The sequence below is a fragment of the Amblyomma maculatum genome, chromosome 1 (genome assembly GCF_055883805.1).
Source record: "Amblyomma maculatum isolate TAMU_Amacu chromosome 1, ASM5588380v1, whole genome shotgun sequence".
Taxonomy (NCBI): domain Eukaryota; kingdom Metazoa; phylum Arthropoda; class Arachnida; order Ixodida; family Ixodidae; genus Amblyomma; species Amblyomma maculatum.
Genome location: NC_139344.1, coordinates 93,348,587 through 93,368,021, shown reverse-complemented (window position 1 = coordinate 93,368,021; position 19,435 = coordinate 93,348,587). Strand labels below are relative to the sequence as shown.

At 48.5% G+C, this 19,435-nt stretch overlaps 1 pseudogene; it reads right to left on the bottom strand.

Moving 5' to 3' along the window:
• Positions 1-12,720: 12,720 nt before the first annotated feature.
• Positions 12,721-13,893, bottom strand: LOC146203199 (uncharacterized; annotated as a pseudogene).
• Positions 13,894-19,435: the final 5,542 nt, after the last annotated feature.

Below are 19,435 nucleotides of genomic sequence, written 5' to 3'. Positions count from 1 at the left end.
CATCTCGGCTCTCATTTTCTGCGGTTTTAAGGCAATCGAATGTCTTCAGAGCTACTTCCGAAAACCAATACTGACGAAAGGATACCGCCTGTTCGAGAATGGTCATGTTTAAAACGTGAACGGTGTCGACGTCACCGCGAAGTGCGCGCCGCTCGCTACGGAACAACCGCGCGCACAGCTTTGAATTTCGCGCGAGTAGACGGAACTTTTTTTTAACCAAAGTTATTCTCTCAGGGCATCAGTCGGGTATGTAATGATGAATTAAGAAATAATGAAATGAATAAAAAATTTTGTAAATGTACCTTTTCATTTACCTATTGCGTTCACACCTCATACCCAAACATTGAAAGTGCAGAGAGAACCTGAGGCGAGATTGATCGCCGTTTCTTCTTTTTTTTGTTCTTGCTGTTTGATTACAGCAGCATAATAATTTCCTCGCGGTTTTGCTTTACAGTTTGATACCATGACGCATAATAATTTCCTCGCGGCAAAATGATTACAGCAGCATAATAATTTCCTCGCGGTTTTGCTTTACAGTTTGATACCATGACGCATAATAATTTCCTCGCGGCAAAATGATTACAGCAGCATAATAATTTCCTCGCGGTTTTGCTTTGCAGTTTGATACCATGACGCATAATAATTTCCTCGCGGCAAAATGATTACAGCAGCATAATAATTTCCTCGCGGTTTTGCTTTACAGTTTGATACCATGACGCATAATAATTTCCTCGCGGCAAAATGATTACAGCAGCATAATAATTTCCTCGCGGTTTTGCTTTACAGTTTGATACCATGACGCATAATAATTTCCTCGCGGCAAAATGATTACAGCAGCATAATAATTTCCTCGCGGTTTTGCTTTACAGTTTGATACCATGACGCATAATAATTTCCTCGCGGCAAAATGATTACAGCAGCATAATAATTTCCTCGCGGTTTTGCTTTACAGTTTGATACCATGACGCATAATAATTTCCTCGCGGCAAAATGATTACAGCAGCATAATAATTTCCTCGCGGTTTTGCTTTACAGTTTGATACCATGACGCATAATAATTTCCTCGCGGCAAAATGATTACAGCAGCATAATAATTTCCTCGCGGTTTCACTTTACAGTTTAATACCATGACGAACACTTTTGTTCGTGGTGCACCTTTCGACAGTGCCACGGAGGTTACAGGAGACATGGCGCGGTACCCGCTACGGATGTCGTGGCGATTGCAAGCACTGTGCGGTTGTAGCGTGCGTCATCAACGAAAACTGTGCGTGCCGGGGACGGGGAACATCGTTGGAAAAATAAAGCTCTTAACAACAACTGGCATGCATTTTGTACCTCCGTACCTCAAGCTTGGGGAAAGCCGGCGGCTAATGCTGGCACTCAACAGCAAAGCTTTCGTAAAGGAGGTCGTTAAGAGTTAGAATTTTTTGCTGTTGCTACTAATGATGAAATAGTCTATCGTCTGGGACAAGAGACTCTTGAGTAGCTTGAGCAGTCGGTGAAAGAAATATTTGGCGCAGAACAATAGAACGAAGTTCCATTCTCAGCGTACACAGTATCACGGGCCTCTACGTGCACTCCGCCACTTCGACTTTTTCAGCACCTTAAGAACTAATTTACAGATAAATATGCTTACTGAAATCTGTAATTGGAAGTTTTGAAGATATTTTGGCTTTGTGGTTCCGAATAGACACCGCATTAGAAATCCGGTTCACAGATCCACGAACATTTTTTTTTTTTTTCATTTCGCCTCCGTTGAAATGCGGCTGGAATACGATGCTACGGCTACACGGCTTTGTTGCTTTTCTGGACGTATGCCACTCGATCTACGCACGGCATATACCAGTACACGCCAGATTTTACAGCGCGGAGCACGTACTGAGTAGTGTGCCCCAACCATCACGCGACTCCTCGAGTCAGAAGTTTATACCGTTTCCTCCGCTCACGGGCAGTCGCCTTATTTTAGCTTCTTAGCGTCTGTACGCCAATGGCCCCATAAAAAAAAAAAAAAAAAAACGAATTTCAGTTACATTACTCTCTCGCAGCCAATATCTCATTTTCTCATCATTCTCCCCAGGTTCTCCCAGCAAGCGGTACGCTTAGGTTTCCTTCGTGATTGTGGCAGTCCTTCTCGCCGCCCTTGCGCTTATTTTTATTCTTGTTCACATCCGTAGTAGTCGAAGTATCGCACGATACCACTGAAGTCACTAAATGAGTAAATCACACTCACTGGGATAACAAAACGCGAACGCAGAAGGAACACAGCGGCCGCAACATATACGGCGTCAGCTTCTGCGCCGACTCAGTATTAGCTCCCGTCGGCCGCCAGGTGGCGCCACATGTCTCAGCAAACTCCATTGCAGGTTGCCTATTGCCACTAGCCCCGTCAGGAATTGATGCAGAGTATAGTGAACTAGAATAGTGCAGAGTGGCGCACGATAGAGCGATCGCCTTTCACTAAAGTCACTGGAGCTATATATACTATTCTGCCACATTTGCCACTGTGCATGATTGAGTTGGCCACCGGCTTGGACGAAACGGTGCACTGCATATATACGCAGTCATGCAGCTGTGGCATGGTTTCGGTTTCCTTGACGCCATCCGGCGCGGCTTCGATATGGCGCACGAATATCGGTCAGTCGCGCCGTTTCGAAAGCTGCGTGACACGACACTGGCTTTTGTTCTTTCGTTTTTGAACGCCTTGACCAGGGCCTGCAGAGGTCATGGTGGAGGGAACAGTGAGTCACACATGCCGCAACTAAATTTTTCCTTGCACATGACAGATAAACCGATGAAAATCATGTATGAAGAAAATGAGAAGCTTGTAACTTCCTTTAAATGTCCACGGATAGTCTCTTGAATAATCATCATCATCAGCAGCCTGACTATACCCACTGCAGGGCGAAGGCCTCTCCCATATTTCTCCACTTAACCCGGTTCTGTGCTAGCTGTATCCACTTGACCCCTGCTAACTTCTTTACCTCATCCACCCACCTAACTTTCTGCCGCCCCCTGCTACGCTTTCCTTCCCTTGGAACCCAGTTTGTTACCCTAAGCGACCATCGGTTATCCTCTCTTCGCACTACATGCCCTGCCCATGCCCATTTCTTCTTCTTAATTTCCACTAGAATGTCGGTAACCTGAGTTATTTCTCTGACCCACTCTGCACGCTTCCTATCTCTTAATGTTACCCCTACCATTTTTCGTTCCATAGCCCTCTGGGTTGTCCTCAACTTAAGTAGAACTCTCTTGGTTAGCCTCCACGTTTCAGCCCCATAGGTGAGTACAGGTAAGATGCAACTGTTATATACTTTCATCTTTAGCGATACCGGTAAGCTGGTAGTCATAATCTGTGAGTGCTTGCCAGATGCGCTCCATCCATCTTATTCTTCTTGTTATTTCTCCTTCTCTTGAATACTATAGGATTTAGAAACAAATTTTGCAAAACTCTGCCCAGTCTAAACGGAATAACAGAACGTAAAAAGTGTCCTTAGCATCCCTATATAAAGAAAAAAAAGAGCGGTTTAACTACCGAGCACATGAGTGGCATAAACCGAGACCTCAGCGCGTACGCTTCGAAACAAGTTGATTCGACTTGCTCATTCCCAACAGGAACCCCACACAAACGCTGAACTCCTCCTATATTGTGGGGCCCCACAGCCCCTTTTAGTGTTTCAAACCGCGCGCGCTTTTTCCTGTTTGTGTTGGTGTTTGCCCGGGCAGCTGAGTACGCATGAGCGAGCTGCCTGGAGCGGGGGCGGCATGTTATTGGCGCGAGACCGAGGGTAGATAAGCGCGTCGGAAGCATGGCTCGGGGCTTTTTCGCCGGGCGGCCGGCCAGCGAAGGGCGGCCAGGCAGCGTCCCAGGCCGGCGGGATGTACACGGATGACGGAGCGGGGTCCTGCCAGACGAAGACGGAAGCGGTGCCAACAAGAATGGCTCAGGAGTATTAGTGGTATTAGCGCGAGTGCTGCCACGCGAGAAGCGATGTTTTTGGACCGTTGTCAACGCTTTGGCCCTATTACTCGCCCTATTCGCGCCGCAGTGTTTTGTGCTGCCGTGGTAAAGCCCTGATCCATGTTCCGTTTCATTCTTGATAGTCGATTTGTCGCGCACTTCGACGGCATGTTTTCAGCGCAGTTTTGTCCAATGCTGTTTCTTTTTTATTTAATACTTTTCTGCTGATCCGGAATAAACCGGTGTTTTTAAGAAAGACTTGGTTTTTCACTCTTCGGGTGAGACCATGGCTCGCGGACCCGTATTCTAGAAGGCGTAGCCTTCAATATATATATATACATATATATATATATATATATATATATATATATATATATATATATATATAGGGGAAATGAGGGTGCTCGTTATAATACATGAAGGAAAGAAGCCAACAGTCGGCGAGGCCAAGAAAAGCATTGGGGATGCTACTTTATGTGTTTGTTTTTTTAATGTTTACTTGGATAATCACAGAAATTACTTATGTAATCTGTTTAGGGAAACGATAATTAAACAGAAAGTAGAAGAAAAAACAACGGGCCGATGGTGGGAACCGAACCCACGACCTCCGAATATCGCGTCCGGTGCTCTTCCAACTGAGCTACATCGGCCGCTGTCCCCCCTGCTACTTGCTTGGGTATTTATGTTGTCTGTATACGAATCTTGAGAGTGTTCACCAGCGCCACCCTCAGCCATAGCGGCGGGCGTGGAACGTCCTTTGTTACCGCCAGCGTCACGTAGAACGTGTTCAAGAGCGAGGGCGAAAGCTGTGCTAGAACCCTCATACGCTACCTGGCAGTCTTGAAGCCATAGGTAGCGTAAGAGGGTTCTAGCACGTCGACGCATTTGCGACTGAACTGTTCAAGATGGCTGAAAGATGAGATTGCGGAACTCTCAAAGACGAACTGATTCGGGACAGGCTCGTGGTCGGCTTGCGAGACGTAAAACTCAGCGAGAGCCTGCAGCTTGACGCAGAACTCACTCTCGAAAAAGCAATCACAGCGGCCCGCAATTCAGAGAGCATGAAACTTCAACACAAGGAATTTCGCTCCATCGAACAGCCAGCTCTCGACATGGGGGAAGTTCCCGGCCAGACCAACGTCAAAACTCGCCGGAACGAAGCGAAGGTGCCTTTCAAGTCGCGCCCTCAATGTACACACAAGACGGGAGACGAACGCTGCAAGTGGTGTTGTGGTGTGCGTGACCACACGAAGACGCAGTGTCCCGCGATAGACAAGACGTGCAACCAGCGTGGGTAAAAAAGGCCACTACGCCCGCGTCTGCATGCCTAAACCGAAGGACGAGACCTCGAGTATCGCGACAACGACCAAAAGATTTCGGAGAGCTATATCTAGGCGAAATCAAAGTGGGAGTGAACACGCAGTGGAGGATTACTGCTACCGTGAACAACTTGCCTTTTACCTTCAAGGTCGACACCGGCGCGGATGTGACTGCAATCGCACACGACCAGTACGACAGAACCGTCATGGGACCCCCATCAAGTCAACGCAACAGCTGTTGATAGGCCCAGGCCAGACGGCGATAACCACTGTTGGCTACATCGATGCAACAGTCACCTGGTGAAACACTGAAGTCCAAGAAGCAGTCTTCATCATCAAAGGATTAAAACAACCGCTGCTCAGTCGACCAGCTATAGAATCACGTGGGATTCCACAGCGCCCTCTTGAGCTAGACGAAACCCTCGCACAATCAACTGATGTCCCCAACTTCTTGGCATCATACACAAAGCTAACATCTGTGCTTGGAGTCATGAAGACTGAGTATCGCATCAAAGTCACAAAGGATGCTGAGTCATACGCAGTCAGTTATCCTAGGCGCGTGCCACTTCCACTGCTTCCACTTGTTAAGAAAGAATAGAAAGGATGGAAGACTTCGGAGTCATCCAGAAGATCGAGCGAGCAACCGAATGGTGTTTTTCAATGGTTGTCGCACGAAAAAAGAACAATGTGCATCTGCGTGGACTGTGGTCAACTCAACCAACAAATTATACGCGAACGTGTGCTCATGCCTACGGTGGACGAGTGTCTTGCAAAATTAGCAGGTGCAACAGTTTTCAGCCGCCTAGATGCACGAGCAGGGTACTGGCAGGAGTCACTGACCAAGGTCTCTCGCGAATACACAACCTTCATCACACCAGTTGGCAGGTTCCAGTTCCTGAGGCTTCCCTTCGGAATCTCCACAGCGCCAGAGTTCTACCAACTAGAAATGCTCCGTGTACTCGATGGACTAGATGGTGTGAGTTGTCTACAAAATGACATCATTTTCTCAGGGAAGACAACTGAGGAACACGACACCAACCTACTGCTGGTGCTGAGGAAGCTGGAATATGCAGGTGTTACCCTCAACATCGACAAGTGCTCCTTTCGACAAACAGAAGTAACATTCTTAGGACACGTCGTAAACTCAACAGGAGTCAGCACCGACCCGGAAAAGGTCAGGGCCATATTTCAGCTCGACCCACCATGTGATGTGTCAGAGGTCAGGTATTTGTTGGGCTCTGCAAACCACCCAGCGAAATTTCTTCCAGAGTTAGCAGACTTTACGAAGCCTCTCGGAAACTTGCTCCACCAAGACGCTGACTGGAACCGGGGCCCAGCTCAGCAGCAGAGTTTTGACAAACTCAAGCAAGCTTTAAGCAGGACGCCGATTATTACTCACTACGATGCTCAGTCGCCTCACACAGTGTCTGTGGATGCTTTCTCATACGGTATTGGGGCTGTACTTCTACAGCAGTCGCACGAAAAGCTCCTGCCTGCGGCATATGCATCACGCTCCCTTACGGATACAGAACAAAGATATGTCCAAATCGAAAAGGAGGCACTGGCAATCACATGGGTTTGCCAACATTTCCGCCAATACCTGCTGGGATCAACCTTTTACATAGAAACGGACCACAAGCCGTTAATACCGCTGCTCACGACTAAACGACTTGACGAGCTGAGTCCTCGCCTTCAATGTTTCAGGATGCGAATTTTGGAGTACGACTACACCATGTCCCACACTCCCGGCAAAAAAAGCTGTACACAGCTGACCTTCTGTCCCCGAAGCTATCTGGGAAACCAGCAGACAAAGAAAGAACTCTCGAGAGTGCAGTGTACGAGTCTGAAGAATTTGCACTTGAACAGCTCCCTGCTTCAAACCAAATGCTGGACAGAATCAGTGCAAGCATCCAGTCAGACGAAACACTTTCCAGGGTGGCTACATTCTGCACTACATCATGGCCAACTGTGCATGGGCTGTCACCTGACCTGAAAAGGTACGTCGAGGTGGCTAGTGAGATTTCGCTCGTTGAGGGTCTGCTATTCAAAGGCGACAGAATAATCATCCCGCCAGACATCAGAGTAGAGGTTCTGGAAAAACTCCATGCAGGCCACTTGGGCACAACGAGGTGCCGAGCGAGGGCAAGAGAATGCATATGGTGGCCAGGTATAAGCAAACGCATTGAAGACTACGTGAAAAAGTGTCCAACTTCCAGAGAGCACAGAAAGCCAGAAGCAGAACCCCTGCTTCTAACCCCATTGCCAGCACACACTTGGGACACAGTCGGCATGGATCTCTTCACGCTGGAGGGGAAAGAGTATGTTGTAGTAGTAGAATACTACTCCCGATTTTTCTAGCTGGAACAGCTGCCGAGGACAGCTACAAAAAACATAGCCCTAGTCTTGGAGCCAATTTTTGCACGGTACGGTGTTCCACGGACAATACGCACAGACAACAGGCCGCAGTTCACTTCCACAGAGTTCAAAGAACTAGCGCATCACGGGGGAGCCACACACGCAACCTCAAGTTCTTACTACCCGCAAAGCAACGGTATGGCTGAGAGGGCTGTGCAGACAGCAAAGCAGCTTTTGAGGAAGTCTTCCAACTTACACGAAGCGCTGCTTGCCTACAGGGCCACACCCAGCGTGGAAGGGTTTTCACCAGGAGAACTCTTAATGGGTCGTCGTCTGAACACCACAGTACCAACCACTTCGAAGCTGCTAGCCCCGAAGTGGGACGACAGCGAATTCAGACAAAATAATGAAGCCTACAGAGCTCGTGAAAAACGATCATACGACACCCGGCACAAGGCACGGAGCCGAGAGCGCTTACCACCAGGCACAGCGGCGCGCATCCTCGCTGGAGTTGCATCACACGGCGTGGTAACACAGCCAACATCAGAACCAAGGTCCTACGTTGTACAAACCGACAGTGGACAAGCAAGACGTACCGCAAGACACCTGCAACCGTTGCAGGACACGAGCACCACAAGAAGTGGACGTGTTTGTAAGCGACCAGAACGCCTGGACCTGTCAGATCAAACCTTTCAAGAAAGGGGGGTGTTTTGGGCGCCACTGACGACAGCGCCCCAAGCGGCAAGCTAACCAGGCGGACCGCCGGGAGACCCCGGCATGGGCACCGCGCCAAGCAGAGCGAAAACGGGCGCCATTACCTGTTGTATAAACAAACAGTTTTGCTTGTTATACCGGCTATGTCTACCACAATGAGTATGTGGGACTGAAGTTCAATAACGCTTTGCCATCTCAACGTACGCCGCGCAAATGGTACAGGTCAGTTAACGGCGAACCAAGTTTTACCTCTGAAGCTTTTGCCTTCCTGAAGAATATATAGTGCAGAGCCTAGCGAAGCCACCACTCGCTGCACTACTGATTGACGACATGGCTATTAAAAAGCATGTACAACTAGTGGGCCACAAAGTGTTTGGCTATGTGGAACTTCGAATTGAAACCTCGGACGACAGCTTGCCGGAAGCCACAAATGCTTGTGTTTTTATGCTTGTGGCCATGGATATGAGGCTGAAATTGCCACTTGCATACTTTTTCATAGATTCCTTTTCCGGATCTGAGAAAGCTGAGCTCGCAAGAGAATGCCTCTCCAGACTATCATTACTAGGCATCGGAATAGTTTTGCTTACCTTTGACGGGGCAGAGTCAAAGTTTTCTATGGCGAAGTGTCTTGGTGCGGAGTTGAACTGCAACTCGACGGCATTCAATGCCAGTTTGCAGTTCTCAGAAGATGCAGGAATAGTACATATCTTACTAGAAGCTTGTCACTTGATGAAATTGATACGAAACTGCTTAGGATCGGTTCCTTACCTCGTGGATCGAAATGGTTCACATGTGAAATGGCTATATATTGAAGAATTGGAAGCGCTGCAACGTCAAGAAGGACTGTATCTTGGCAACAAACTGAGAAAGGTTCACGTTGAGTGGGCTAAGCAGAAAATGAAAGTCAAATTGGCAGTTCAAACCCTGAGTTCATCCATTGCAGATGCACTTGACTTCTGCGAGTTCACGCTGAAATTGCCGCAGTTCCAAGGGGCGCACGCTACAGCAGAATTCTTTCGTATTTTTGACATTCTCAACTCTAGGAATCCTCTAGCACTGTCATATAAAGCCCCCCTTCGCAAAGAGAACGCAGCCACTTGGAACGCATTCTGTCACACAGCAGAGGCCTATATATAAAGAAGGCTCAAAGATGCTGAGGGACGACCGATGATCGAAGGACTGAAGAAAACTGAATTTTCAGGCATGCTCATTTGCATTCAAAGCGTGACAGCTATTTTCGAAACTCTGGTGGTTACTGGCAAACTCAGGTACTTGCTGACACATAAGTGTCACAGGACCATTTGGAAACATTTTTTGGTTGCGTAAGAAGAAGGGGTGGTTACAATAACGACCCCACTGCCTGTTAGTTCAGAGCTGCATACAAAAGGCCTCTGATACAGACAGAGGTTACCTCATCTGAAGCCGGTAACTGCAATAAAGATCTAGTAACCGTGCTTAACGTGTCAAGCCCCGTAACTTATGCCGAATCGTCGACAGAGATTACAACGCAAAGGAGATCGTCTGTGCTTGAAGCATGGGATGACGATCACGACTATACAGATCGCGTGGATCTCCCAAAGGGCCTGTCGGAGTTCGCTCGAGCAGTAGTTCCCTACATAGCAGGGTTTGTGGCCCGCAGAGTGCGCGATGCGACTTCATGTGAGGAGTGCTGCATGGCATTACAGTCGACCGAGTGCCCGGCTTTGGTAGCCGCAAAAAGCCGAGGCGGTCTCGTTGCATCAACCAAGGATGTCGTAAAGATATGTAGCATTGTGGAAAAGGGCATACGACTTCTTCAACATCAGTGCAAAGATGTTAAAACTCTTCATATAAGATGTCAAAGTATCCTGGCAGAAGTAGTGACAACTGTGTTTGAGCAGGCGCTGTTCGCGAGCTTGAACCTCACCTTTTGGACTGCTACCCCCTCGATAATCATATTTACATCCTGTCCAAAAAAGCTGCTAACGTGTACCTGAAAATCAGGGTCCATCAGATCGCAAAGATGATTAATGAAAAGAACTGCAAAAACAAGGTGAGACAAGTGCTCACCAGAGAGATAATATTCAAGCACCAGTGAAGCATATCCACGCTTTTTTACATGTAGTCATCAGTGTCTTTCCTTTGTTCAGACGCATGAAAAATCTCGCCATTTCATGCAGCCCGCTAAATATATGACTATATTTAGTATAGGCCTCCTCTGGTTGTGGTCCATTCTTCAGATCATTTTTGTTCTTGACAGAAGCTTATAGAGATAACTGCCGCGTCAGTTATGTTGTTCAGTTTTTATTCGTATACTAAAGCGCGCCCCCGAGAGGGACCGTTCGGAATGGTGGTTCGAAACAAAAGACCGAATGACCAGTTACGATTAAGTGACAAAATTTTACTGCCTAGCTCGACGGACAATGCCGCCGCCTCACCCGGCACTTAGTCGGGAGGAGGCGGTCATCCTATGGCAAATGCAAACCGGGTCACTCCTAGCCCCGGCAGTGCTACACGTCCTCCACCCAGACATCTACACGAGTGATATGTGCAGTGTATTTCAAGTTGGTCCGGAGGACAAATGGCACATCATGTGGGACTGTGCCAGGTTCCCGACCGAAGCTGCATCCAGGACATACCCGCCGGAACTTCAAAGTGCTGTGCAGAAAACAGACAAGGACATACAACTATGGGCCGTCCAGCAGGCCCGGGGTGCGCTCGAAAAGCACAATCCTCACAACCCACCACAAACAGGCCAAATGAGGTAGTGCAGAGTAGGGCTTAACCCCGGGTAGACGCTTGGCCCGACGCTTTAACCCGTCGTTTGCCGGCTCCCTATTGAAGTTATACATACATACAAGCTGCTCGCAGACAGAGTGACAACGAGTAAAATCAGAAAACTCAACTGCGATCAAGAGGAACAAAATAAAGTTTTATTTTGTTTTTGTCGTTCTCAGTCATCGTGAGTGTTCTTCTTTACAGAAAACATTTTTTGTACTCTACCAGCTGATAAATATAGCCTGCCGATTTGAATGGACCGCCGCGGAGTTGGTGGCGGCACGTGAGCAAAGATTTCCGTCAAGGAACCTCACACACGCCGCAGCTGCCCAGAAAAGTGCCGCGGGGCAAAGTATCCGAGAAAAAGAAAACCTTAAGTGTCCCCATAATGCGAAAAATAATTTGATCGTTGTAACGAGCGGTAGCGAACGCTTCAAGCCTCAGCCACCTGATCTCTCCACGCAGCGCTTAGCCGCGCAAGCGCCTTTCGCCCTGAGCAAGATGGCCGCCGGCCGCGCCGCCATGCTTCACCCGGTCGCATAGGGGGCACGCGGGGCCTCCGCTCCAGTAGTATTATATAACCTCCTTGCACTACAGTACCCTCCTTGGAAAAAGTTAAATGGATGTGCACACACTGTCAAAGACCACTGTAAAAGAGTCTCTCACTGGCAAACAGTCACAAAGTCAGGTCTCAAAGTCACAAAATCAGACAGATGATGTGGAGGTTTTCTGTTTCTCTGTGTATAGCGCCGTGTTAGAGAACTCTGGTGCAATGCAGGTGGTGTAGGCGGGTGCAATATAGGAGGTGCAGGCTGGTTCACTACAGGTGGTGGATATATGATATCATCGCGGTCGAGTGGTGTTGTGGCTGATGCTTGTTTGAGGCCAGAGACATCCTTGGAAAAACGAGTTGCGCGTTATTACTCTTTTTTCCTCTCGATGCCTTGATTTGTGATCCATGAATGCTTACAATGATATAAGGGTCTGGATCATAGTATGGAGTGAACTTGTCGCGTCTCTCTTGCTTGTACAGGACAAGTTGACCGATAGAGAAGAGATGTGGTTGAGTATGTCTTCGTGCGTCAGCACGATGTTTGTTGTATGCCTTTTTCTCGAGCGCGGTTGTTTTCAACCTTCTTAAGTCTTCATTGTGCGAAGGAGCTTCAGGATAGTACGGCAGAAGATTCCTCATTGGTCTGCCAAACAGCAGTTCATATGGTGATCTTCCTGTTGTAAGGTGTTTGGAAGATCGATGACATCAGGAAAGTGTCAAGCTCTACTTTCCAATCTGTGATCTCAAGCTGACTTGTGTGAACATGCTTTTTCAATGTTCTCATGAACCGTTCAGCTTCAGCATTAGCTTGAGGCCACAGAGGTGTGATCCGATGGTGTCGAAATCCTAACTCTTTCGAGAGTGCAGCAAACTCTCTGTCTTGGAATGGTGGTCCATTGTCAGTTTTTACCTATGTAGGGATTCAGAACTGGCAAAACACTCGTCGCAGCAAGGGGAGCACATTGTTCGCACTCGTGGAATGTGTGACTTGTAGTACTGGGTATCGCGAGAAGTCATTTATTACCACCATAGCGTACTTTACATCTGGGAACGGACCACAAAAGTCAACCGAAACTTCTTCCCAGGGATTTGTATGGGAACACTCTGATGGATGTTTCTTGGAGATTCACGTTTAGCCGACAGCTCTTGAAGTCATTTTCGCCAACAATTGACACTGTACCACTCGTGTCGATTACGAAAGTGACTGGCACATTGTTGAAAGTGACAATAGCCTTTGAAGGTGAACTTGCTTGAGGGGAAGTCATGGCAACAAAAACGTACTCATCGCTGCTTGGACTGGTGTCACAGGTGGCTGCAGGCTTTGTAGTACTTGAACTCTTCTTACTGCAGGCTAACTGTGTGTCTGAGTCATTGTCACAGTCCACTGCGTGTACTGTTCTCCTGGTTGAGCGACAGAATCGTGTAAAATGGCCAACCTTGTTACATGCCTTGCAAGTCTTGCCCCATGCAGCACAACTGGATCGACCGCCTTGGTGAGGCCACTTGCCGCCCCAGTTGCGACAATCTGCTGACGAGATACGAGGTCGCTGCGGTGTGTAGGCCTGCCGTGGCATCTGTCGTTCATTTCTTGGGTGTTGGCCATGGTGTTGTCCTTCCTTGTGTACTGTGAACACCGCCGCATTGTTATCGACGTGCTTTTCGATTTCGGACACATCCCATTCGACATCCTCGAGCATTCTTCCTTGCTTAAGTAAGTCCGATAACGTGAGGGAATGAAGCATGGCATGCTTTAGGAGGCGAGACGACGTTGTGGCGAGAATATTTTGGTTTTTGAATTCAGTCGACGTTTTCGAAGTTACAGTGGCGAGAAAGCTGCCGGAGGCGCGCGTAGAAGGCGTCCAGTGACTCACTAACGTTTTGCTGAGCTTGACGAAATTTATAGATAGCAAATGTTGAGTTCACTCGCGGCGCAAAATATGCATCCAGTTTCGCTCGAGCGGCATCGTATTCTGGCGTCGATGTACTCTGCGCGGTTTGGGTCGTGCTTGTAGCCGTCGCACCTTGCGCAGCACTCTCAGGGAGCGAGCGATATATGTCGTAGACTTCTTCCCCTACGTAGTGCAGGAGGAGCGCTTTTTGCGTGCATCTGCCGTGATATCGCAAGCTAAAAGAAAGTTTTAGAACCTTTCCATCCATTTCGTCCATTCGTGACCAATATTGTTGTCGTCGGTAGCGCGCAGGTCAAAACTTGAGAAGGCAGAGAGCACATGTGCCATGGCTACGATTGCCGGTGTCCTCTTGTTGCTGATGTGTGTTTGGAAGGACTTCTGTCAAGAACAAAAATGATCTGAAGAATGGGCCACAACCAGAGGAGGCCTATACTAAATATAGTCATATATTTAGCGGGCTGCATGAAATGGCGAGATTTTTCATGCGTCTGAACAAAGGAAAGACACTGATGACTACAGGTAAAAAAGCGTGGATATGCTTCACTGGTGCTTGAATATTATCTCTCTGGTGAGCACTTGTCTCGCCTTGTTTTTGCAGTTCTTTTCATTAATCATCTGTGCGATGTGATGGAGCTTGATGTTCAGGTATATGTTAGCAGCCTTTTTGGACAGGACGTATAAATGTGATTATCGAGGGGGTCGCAGTCCAAAACGTGAGGTTCAAGCTCGCGAACAGCGCCTGCTCAAACACAGTTGTCACTACTTCTGCCAAGATACTTTGACATCTTATATGAAGAGTTTTGACATCTTTGCACTGATCTTGAAGAAGTCGTATGCCCTTTTCCACAATGCTACATATCTTTACGACATCCTTGGTTGGTGCAACGAGACCGCCTCGACTTTTTGCGGCTACCAAAGCCGGGCACTCGGTCGACTGTAATTTCATGCAGCACTCCTGACATGAAGTCGCATCGCGCACTCTACGGGCCACAAACCCTGCTAGGTAGGGAACTACTGCTCGAGCGAGCTCCGACAGGCTCTTTGGGAGATTCACGCGATCTGTATCGTCGTGATCGTCACCCCAGGCTTCAAGCACAGACGATCTCCTTTGGGTTATAATCTCTGTCGACGATTCGGCATAAGTTACGGGGCTTGACACGTTAAGCACGGTTACTAGATCTTTAGAGCAGTTACCGGCTTCAGATGAGATGACCTCTGTCTGTATCAGAAGCCTTTTGCATGCAGCTCTGAACTAACAGGCAGTGGGGTTGTTATTGTAACCACCCCTTCCTTCCTTAACCACAAAATGTTTTCAAATGGTCCTGTGACATCTTATGTGTCAGCAAGTACCTGAATTTCCCAGTAACCACCAGAGTGTCGGAAATAGCTGTCACGCTTTGAATGCAAATGAGCATGCTTGAAAATCCAGTTTTCTTCAGTCCTTCGATCATCGGTCGTCCCTCAGCATCTTTGAGCCCTCTTATATAGGCCTCTGCTGTGCTACAGAATGCGTTCCAAGTGGCTGCGTTTTCTTTGCGAAGGGGGGCTTTATATGACAGCGCTAGAGGATTCCTAGAGTTGAGAATGTCAAAAAGAAGGTCAAAAATAAGAAAGAATTCTGCTGTAGCGTGCGCCCCTTGGAACTGCGGCAATTTCAGGGTGAACTCGCAGAAGTCAAGTGCATTTGCAATGGATGAAATCAGGGTTTGAACGGCCAATTTGACTTTCATTTTCTGCTTAGCCCACTGAACGTGAACCTTTCTCAGTTTGTTGCCAAGTAGAAGTCCTTCTTGACGTTGCAGCGCTTCCAATTCTTCAATATATAGCCATTTCACATGTGAACCATTTGGATCCACGAGGTAAGGAACCGATCCTAAGCAGTTTCATATCAATATCATCATGTGACAGGCATCTAGTAAGATACGTACTATTCGTGCATCTTCTGAGAACTGGAAACTGGCATTGAATGCCGTCGAGTTGCAGTTCAACTCCGCACCAAGACACTTCGCCATAGAAAACTTTGACGCTGCCCCGTCAAAGGTAAGCAAAACTATTTCGATGCCTAGTGATGATAGTCTGGAGAGGCATTCTCTTGCGTGCTCAGCTCTCTCAGATCCGGAAAGGGAATCTATGAAAAAGTATGCAAGTGGCAATTTCCGCCTCATATCCATGGCCACAAGCATAAAAACACAAGTATTTGTGGCTTCCGGCAAGCTGTCGTCCGAGGTTTCAATCCCAAGGTCCCCATAGCCAAACACTTTGTGTCCCACTAGTTGTACATGCTTTTTAATAGCCATGTCGTCAATCAGTAGTGCAGTTAGCAGTGGCTTCCCTAGGCTCTGCACTATATTCTTCAGGAAGGCAAAAGCTTCAGAGGTAAAACCTGGTTCGCCGTTAACTGACCTGTACCATTCGCGCGGCGTACGTTGAGATGGCAAAGCGTTATTGAACTTCAGTCGCACATACCCATTGTGGTAGACGTAGCCGGTATAACAAGCAAAACTGTTTATTTATACATCAGGTAATGGCTCCCGTTTTCGCTTTGCTTGGCGCGGTCCCCATGCCGGGGTCTCCCGGCGGTCCGCCTGGTTAGCTTGTTGCATGGGGCGCTGTCGTCAGTGGCATCCACAACACCCCCCTTTCTTGAAAGGTTTGATGTCACAGGCGCAGGCGTTCTGGTCGCTTACAAACACGTCCACTGCTTGTGGTGCTCGTGTCCTGCAACGGTTGCAGGTGTCTTGCGGTACGGCTTGCTTGTCCACTGTCGGTTTGTACAACGCAGGACCTTGGTTCTGATGTTGGCTGTGTTACCACGCCGTGTGATGCAACTCCAGCGAGGATGCGCACCGCTGTGCCCGGTGGTAAGCGCTTTCGGCTCCGTGCCTTGTGCCGGGTGTCGTATGATCGTTTTTCACGAGCTCTGTAGGCTTCATTATTTTGTCTGAATTCGCTGTCGTCCCACTTCGGGGCTAGCAGCTTCGAAGTGGTTGGTACTGTGGTGTTCAGACGACGACCCATTAAGAGTTCTCCTGGTGAAAACCCTTCCACGCTGGGTGTGGCCCTGTAGGCAAGCAGCGCTTCGTGTATGTTAGAAGACTTCCTCAAAAGCTGCTTTGCTGTCTGCACAGCCCTCTCAGCCATACCGTTGCTTTGCGGGTAGTAAGAACTTGAGGTTGCGTGTGTGGCTCCCCCGTGATGCACTAGTTCTTTGAACTCTGTGGAAGTGAACTGCGGCCTGTTGTCTGTGCGTATTGTCCGTGGAACACCGTACCGTGCAAAAATTGGCTCCAAGACTAGGGCTATGTTTTTTGTAGCTGTCCTCGGCAGCTGTTCCAGCTAGAAAAATCGGGAGTAGTATTCTACTACTACAACATACTCTTTCCCCTCCAGCGTGAAGAGATCCATGCCGACTGTGTCCCAAGTGTGTGCTGGCAATGGGGTTAGAAGCAGGGGTTCTGCTTCTGGCTTTCTGTGCTCTCTGGAAGTTGGACACTTTTTCACGTAGTCTTCAATGCGTTTGCTTATACCTGGCCACCATATGCATTCTCTTGCCCTCGCTCGGCACCTCGTTGTGCCCAAGTGGCCTGCATGGAGTTTTTCCAGAACCTCTACTCTGATGTCTGGCGGGATGATTATTCTGTCGCCTTTGAATAGCAGACCCTCAACGAGCGAAATCTCACTAGCCACCTCGACGTACCTTTTCAGGTCAGGTGACAGCCCATGCACAGTTGGCCATGATGTAGTGCAGAATGTAGCCACCCTGGAAAGTGTTTCGTCTGACTGGATGCTTGCACTGATTGTGTCCAGCATTTGGTTTGAAGCAGGGAGCTGTTCAAGTGCAAATTCTTCAGACTCGTGCACTGCACTCTCGATAGTTCTTTCTTTGTCTGCTGGGTTCCCAGATAGCTTCGGGGACAGAAGGTCAGCTGTGTACAGCTTTTTTTGCCGGGAGTGTGGGACATGGTGTAGTCGTACTCCAAAATGCGCATCCTGAAACGTTGAAGGCGAGGACTCAGCTCGTCGAGTCGTTTAGTCGTGAGCAGCGGTAATAACGGCTTGTGGTCCGATCCTATGTAAAAGGTTGATCCCAGCAGGTATTTGCGAAAATGTTGGCAAACCCATGTGATTGCCAGTGCCTCCTTTTCGATTTGGACATATCTTTGTTCTGTATCCGTAAGGGAGCGTGATGCATATGCCGCAGGCAGGAGCTTTTCGTGCGACTGCTGTAGAAGTACAGCCCCAATACCGTATGAGAAAGCATCCACAGACACTGTGTGAGGCGACTGAGCATCGTAGTGAGTAATAATCGGCGTCCTGCTTAAAGCTTGCTTGAGTTTGTCAAAACTCTGCTGCTGAGCTGGGCCCCGGTGCCAGTCGGCGTCTTGGTGGAGCAGGTCTCTGAGAGGCTTCGTAAAGTCTGCTAACTCTGGAAGAAAATTTCGCCGGGTGGTTTGCAGAGCCCAACAAAGACCTGACCTCTGACACATCACATGGTGGGTCGAGCTGAAATATGGCCCTGACCTTTTCCGGGTCGGTGATGACTCCTGTTGAGTTTGCAACGTGTCCTAAGAATGTTACTTCTGTTTGTCGAAAGGAGCACTTGTCGATGTTGAGGGTAACACCTTCATCTTCCAGCTTCCTCAGCACCAGCAGTAGGTTGGTGTCATGTTCCTCAGTTGTCTTCCCTGAGAAAATGATGTCATTTTGTAGACAACTCACACCATCTAGTCCATCGAGTACACGGAGCATTTCTAGTTGGTAGAACTCTGGCGCTGTGGAGATTCCGAAGGGAAGCCTCAGGAACTGGAACCTGCCAACTGGTGTGATGAAGGTTGTGTATTCGCGAGAGACCTTGGTCAGTGACACCTGCCAGTACCCTGCTCGTGCGTCTAGGCGGCTGAAAACTGTTGCACCTGCTAATTTTGCAAGACACTCGTCCACCGTAGGCATGAGCACACGTTCGCGTATAATTTGTTGGTTGAGTTGACCACAGTCCACGCAGATGCACATTGTTCTTTTTTCGTGCGACAACCATTGAAAAACACCATTCGGTTGCTCGCTCGATCTTCTGGATGACTCCCAAGTCTTGCATCCTTTCTAATTCTTTCTTAACAAGTGGAAGCAGTGGAAGTGGCACGCGCCTAGGATAACTGACTGCGTATGGCTCAGCATCCTTTTTGACTTTGATGCGGTACTCAGTCTTCATGACTCCAAGCACAGACGTTAGCTTTGTGTATGATGCCAAGAAGTTGGGGACATCAGTTGATTGTGCGAGGGTTTCGTCTAGTTCAAGAGGGCGCTGTAGAATCCCAAGTGATTCTATAGCTGGTCGACTGAGAAGCGGTTGGTTTAATCATTTGATGATGAAGACTGCTTCTTGGACTTCAGTGTTTCGCCAGGTGACTGTTGCATCGATGTAGCCAACAGTGGTTATCGCTGTCTGGCCTGGGCCTATCAACAGCTGTTGCGTTGATTTGATGGGGGTCCCATGACGGTTCTGTCGTACTGGTCGTGTGCGATTGCAGTCACATTCGCGCCGGTGTCGACCTTAAAGGTAAAATGCAAGTTGTTCACGGTAGCAGTAATCCTCCACGGCGTGTTCACTCCCACTTTGATTTCGCCTAGATATAGGTCTCCGAAATCGTTTGGTCGTTGTCGGATACTCGAGGTCTCGTCCTTCGGTTTAGGCATGCAGACGCGGGCGTAGTGGCATTTTTTCCTACACTGGTTGCACGTCTTGTCTATCGCGGGACACTGCGTCTTCGTGTGGTCACGCACACCACCACACCACACCACTCTTGTGTTTACGTTGAGGGCGCGACTTGAAAGGCACCTTCGCTTCGTTCCGGCGAGTTTTGACGTTTGTCTG